The sequence below is a fragment of the Theobroma umbraticum genome, unplaced genomic scaffold (assembly GCF_002168275.2).
Source record: "Theobroma umbraticum cultivar Fairchild unplaced genomic scaffold, ASM216827v3 scaffold_34.0, whole genome shotgun sequence".
Classification (NCBI taxonomy): domain Eukaryota; kingdom Viridiplantae; phylum Streptophyta; class Magnoliopsida; order Malvales; family Malvaceae; genus Theobroma; species Theobroma umbraticum.
Window position 1 is genome coordinate 2733873 of NW_018397275.1, and position 5938 is coordinate 2739810.

The following is a 5938-nucleotide window of genomic DNA, read 5'->3' on the forward strand; positions in this document are numbered from 1 at the left end:
GTTTAAGTTAGATTACATGTTGAGTAGCTAATTTAAGTTCTTTTAGTTTAATTTCATTATATTCTTCTTTAATTTTCCTCAAGAAGAGTTATTGTTAATTTCTCTCATGGTTTTCTGTAGGATATTTGATGAGAAAGGTGCATTAAGTCAAAATAGCACAAGTATGGTGAAAGCTTCATTCATACATGCTGTATTAATTCAATAATAACTTGAGTTACAGAGGTTTGATTGATGTGATTCTTCACCCATTAAAAAGTTGAGATAATAGGTTAGAACTTTCATGTTTACCAATTTTCTCATCTCAAAGAAGATAAAGGTAAAAATTACATTAGAAAATGATGGATAGATGTAGTTTTGCACAAGGCAACATGGTCACTGGAGCCACAGCCTTGAGTTACTCAGGGCCTTGGTACTAGGGGAGCTAAGGACACAATGCTGGGAAAATCAAGGCTGCGGCGATAAGTTAGTGAGGTGCATCATATTTTGGCCCATGGTCAGAACGCCACAATGCTAAAGAAGTAGAGCCGCGGCGCCACCAATGAATGCCACGGCATCGCTATGCCACCCTAGCTGCCAAAAATAAAATTTTTTTATAGGAACTTGTAAAGTAGGGCACCTTGCACATATTTAAAGGACTTTTTAAAAGCATTCAAGAGGGAGGATGGTAGTAGCTTTTTTGAAGAATTGGAGCCAAGAATCAAGCAAGAATCAAGAGCCATTGAGAAAGTTTCAAGATCAACCATGCTTCAAGATTAGTTTATATCTCTCTTTTGTGTTATACTTATTTTCTTGCTTTGAATTCATGGTTAAATTTCTTGGATACTATTTTATAAAGATTTAATGAACAAATTTATTTTTCTAAGATTATGGTGGATTTCAACATGTAGTCTAAATATTTAATTTCTTTTTTATTTGTCATGAATGGGTTTAGTTTTACTCATTCAAATCTATTCTTAATGGCTTTAATTGTCTAATTAACAATTAATTGATTTGTGACTCTAATTGAAACTTGATAGAGAGATTTTAAGTTGGACTAAGATTTGAATAGTGTATATTCAAGCCACTTAAGTGATCTAATTTGTGATTTGAGTGGACATACACCAATTGCCATACATAGCTAATTTAGGACAACTGCTTAATGAATTTATTTAATTGATTCTTATAGACCTATAGTGATCTAATTAAGTTAGGTATTTGTGCAAGCATCTCATTGGAGACTTGTCCATACCTTTGGATTCTAGGTTAGTAAAATCACCCAGGAAAGATAAATAATAAGAGAAGCCAGTATCAGATGAAGTGTTGAATGAACCCATAATCCCAGGTTTTTAATTCATTGTCTTTCTCAAGCATATTTAATTTTTGTTGATTATTTTAGTGTTTATTTTAATTTTGTTTTAATTAGTTTATTTTTCTTCAAATTTTGGATTGGTTAACGTGTACTTGCGTGAAAATTGACAAAAAGTTTTTGGTACCGTTGCCGGGGATTCTGTTTTCTTTATTATTTGCTAATATTAAAATTTCATTGATTATTCCTAATTCAAGTTTTATTTCTTTGTTTTGTATGTGTGTTTAGTTGTTGTATGAGTAGAGCAAAAGACTTGGAGATTATACCTTGTGATTTAGAGATTAAGAGAACATTTAGACAACTTTGCCTAGAAAGTCAACAAGGTTTTACTCCAATAAATACAATGGTTGATCAACTTGGTGAACAAATGCAAGAGCGCATAGTAACTAAAAATCATTGCTTAAGGGATTATGCTGTTTCATTAGTGTAAAGAATTCCATCGAGCATTTGAAGGACAGTTATTTAAGCAAACAATTTTGAAATCAAGCTGTCTATCATCACCATGATTCAAACCTTAGTCTAGTTTTGGAGCCTTCAAAAATGATGATCTGAATGTTCATATATCAAATTTCTTAGAAATTTGTGATACATTTAGGCACAATGGTGTCATAGGTGATGCAATTCGTTTAAGGCGTTTTCTTTTCTTATTGAGGGATAAAGCTAGAGCATGGTTGAATACACTCTTCATTGGCTCCATAACAACATGGAATGATCTTGCTTAAAAGTTCCTTGCCAAGTTCTTTCCTTTGACTAAGACAACGAAAATGAGAAATGATATTACATCATTCATGCAGCATGATTCTCATTCATTGTAAGAGGCTTGGGAAAGATACAAAGAATTACTTCGATGTTGTCTTCATCATGGTATTCCAAAATGGCTTCACCTATGGACTTTCTACAATGGTTTGAGTGGGCACGTTTGGACTCCCATTGATGCCACTGTAGGAGGAACTTTAATGGCTAAATCATTTAATGAGGCATACATCTTATTGGAGGAGATGGTTGTAAACAACTACTAGTGGCTAGTAGAGTAATCAATGCATAAGAGTAGCTGGAGTTCATGATGTAGATGCTATTTCAAAAATATTTGCACAAGTAGCAGTTTTAACTAAGACATTTGAATCTTTTGATACTAACTTCAGTCAAAGTCCTTTTGCAGCTTGTGAATGTTGTGGAGATAATCATGCTAGTCATTGGTGTCTAGGCTTAACAAAACAGTGCAATTTGTGGGGAATACACAACAAAATAACCCTTACTCTAACACATACAACCAATAAAGCCTATCCCAAAAAACAAGCCAGTTGTGAAAGATTTGGTAAGGCAATACATGACACAGAATGATGGCATCATACAAAGTCAAATAGCTCTAATTCAATGTCAAGTAGCATCACTTCGAACATTGAGACTCAAGTTGGTCAACTTGCCAACTTATTAAACAATCGACCTCAAGGAACATTACTTAGTGATACTAAAGCAAATTTTAGGAGAGAGGGTAACGAACATGTCAAGGCCATCACTTTGAGAAGTGGAAAAGAGGTTAACAGCAACCCATAGAAAGTTGCACAAAAAGGCAATAATGTGAAGAGTGGAACTCAAATTTTAAAGTCTAGCGAATAGTGTTAAGTAGAAGTGATTAAGGGAATTGTACCACCACCACTTTTTTCTTAACGTTTCAAGAAGCAACAAGAGGAGAGGTGGTTTCAAAAATTTATGGAAGTGTTTAAAAAGCTTTATATCAACATCCCAGTTGCAAAGGTATTAGAGCAAATTCCTTCATATGTAAAATTTCTAAAAAACATCTTATTTAAGAAGAGGAGATTGAGTGAGTTTGAGACAGTAGCACTTGCTGAAGAGTGCAATGCAATCATTCAGAATAGGCTCCCCTGAAAACTTAAAGACCTAAGAAACTTTACTATTCCATGCACAATTGGTGTGTTATTCTTTGCTAAAGCTTTGAGTGATTTAGGGGTAAGTGTTAATCTGATGTCGTTATCAATCTACAACAAGTTGTGTTTGAGGGAGATCAAGCCCACCAGACTCTATAGTGGTTGATATAGAGGAAGATAGAGAGGTTCCTATTATACTTGTGAGACTTTTCTTATGCACAGCCAGAGCACTAATTGATGTTAAGAAGGGAGAACTTACCTTCCAAGTACAAGATTAAGAGTTAACATTTAATATTTTTTGAGCCTTAAAGTTTACAAATAATCATGATAAGTGTTTTACAGTTAGTGTGGTGGATAAAACCTCAAGTGAAATCTTTATGGAAAATCATTCCACTGACCAACTAGAAGTATCATTGATTTCTGAATCTAAACCCAATAATGAAGAGATTATAAAGTGTGTCCATGCCTTGAATGCCCCATCTCAAGTGTTGGGAACTCAGTTTGAGTTGTTAGTTTTGTCTTCGTTTTCATCTTCATTAGTGAAACCTTCAATGGAGGATCCTTTTACGTTAGAACTTAAACCATTGCCAAATCATTTGAGGTATGCATATCATCGAAACTCATATATTTTTTTGGTTATTGTTGCATCTAATCCTACTAATAAGTAGGAAGAAAAGTTGCTTAGAGCTCTAAGAGAGCATAAAAAGGCACTTGGGTTGTCAATAGTTGATATAAAGGGGATAAGTCCTTCAATATGCATGCACAAAATTTTCTTTGAGGATAATCATAAGGCCATTATCAAGCATCAGAGGAAAGTGAATCCAATAATGAAAAAGTGGTCAAGAAGGAAATAATTAATTAGCTGGATGCTAGCACCATTTATTATATTTCGGAGAGTGAATTGATAAGTCTAGTGCAATACGTACCAAATAAAGGTGGGATGATAGTGGTGGCAAATGAAAACAATGAGCTCATTCCCACAAGGACAGTCACTGGATGGCGAGTATGCATGGATTACAGAAAGCTAAACAAGGCCATAAGGAGATATCATTTTCCTTTACCTTTCATTGACCAGATGTTGGATAAGTTAGCTGGAAGAGAGCATTACTACTTCTTGGATGGATACTCGGGCTATAATCAGATTGCCATAGCACTAGAAGATGAAGAGAAAACAACCTTCACATGTTCCTATGGTACTTTTACATTTAAAAAAGGTGCCACTTGGATTGTGTAATGCTTTAGCCACATTTCTATTAGGAATTTTGAGAATATAGTGCCCTACAAATCAAGTATATTCTCATACTTAATTTCATTAAATTTATTTGTAATGAGAGTACATTTTGATAATAAGACGAAAAGTTTGTTTTAGTGAGCATTCATTATCTAGTTATTAAAGTACCCAGATTCTATTGAGACAAAATACATTTGTATGAAGAGTCATACATAGGAGACATATATTTTAATTGAATCTAAAAATTGTTCACAGCCATATAATAAAGCTTGTCTCGTTATTATGTTAAGGCTATAGTGTGTAGATTACTTCGAAATAAACAAATGTGATTTATTTCAAAGGAATGATGACTCTCAAATCATCGAAATGGTTGAATTAAAGTAATGACACTATAACATGAATTGGAATCATGTGAAAATCAAATTTAAGTTTTATCGTTATCTAAATCTTGATCTCACACTTACGCATTTGCTTATAGGAAATCTAAAATCCTGATGGATAGTGGACACATGTTTAATCTCCCTATAATCTTCGATTTACCATGAGTATGATCATCATAAAGTGTTGATCTAGACTGTGCATTTTGGGATTATAATTGAGATGAACATTTGGGAACATGTACCTAGATAATGGAGTTCATAGCATTAACATCACTTCTAATGGTTTCAAGTAGATTGGTGATTCATTTGGACCCTATGGATTGATGATTTAGCTACTTATCACATGTGGATACTCAAAAGATTAGATCTAGAGTATTGAATCACTAATTGGATGGAATTTGAGACTAGGGGATAAAAACGATGTAAAGGGTAAAACGCTAATTTCACCTTTTGTCATTGGATGGTTATGAGGTTTCACAATATAAGGTTTGCAATTGGACAACAAATAATTAATATCATATATTGAATTATTTCTTGTAATTATAGTTAATTGAAGAGTGCAACCATGAATCTATGGTGAAGTGATTTCATGGTTAATAAGCTTGAATTATTTTTAATGAGATTAAAAAAAATTCTAAGTTTATTGGAGCTTGGAATATCTATGTCTAAATAGATTCCCCACTTAACTACATAGAATTCAACTTGTTTAATTTTGAATGCATGTTTTAATTTGATTAATTAAATTGTGTACAAAAATAGTAGCTTTAACATGTTTGTCTTAATTTAGACAAGAAAACATGTTTGGTCTTAATTTAGACAAGAAAATATGTTTGTCTTAATTTAAGACAAGAAAAATATTTTTTATCTTAATCTAGACAAGAAAGCATATATGTCTCAATTTAGACAAGACAAAATAATTTTGTCTTGATTACAAAAAAGAGTTGTCATAAATTAAGATAATTTTAAGAGGATTCTTGCAAAATGAATATAGACATCCATGTTGATAATAGAAGACTCCATGTTTGACTATTACTCTTTCATTTATTAGTAATTCTTTTTAAATAAAGATGGATAATAATAAAATAAGAGTTATTAT

The 5938-nt window shown here is 32.7% G+C and overlaps 1 non-coding gene across 1 annotated transcript; it reads right to left on the minus strand.

The window, feature by feature from the left end:
• Positions 1-2106: 2106 nt before the first annotated feature.
• Positions 2107-2213, minus strand: LOC149526402 (small nucleolar RNA R71). The gene has a single exon (XR_016352073.1). It is a non-coding gene; the product is annotated as a small nucleolar RNA R71 (small nucleolar RNA).
• Positions 2214-5938: the final 3725 nt, after the last annotated feature.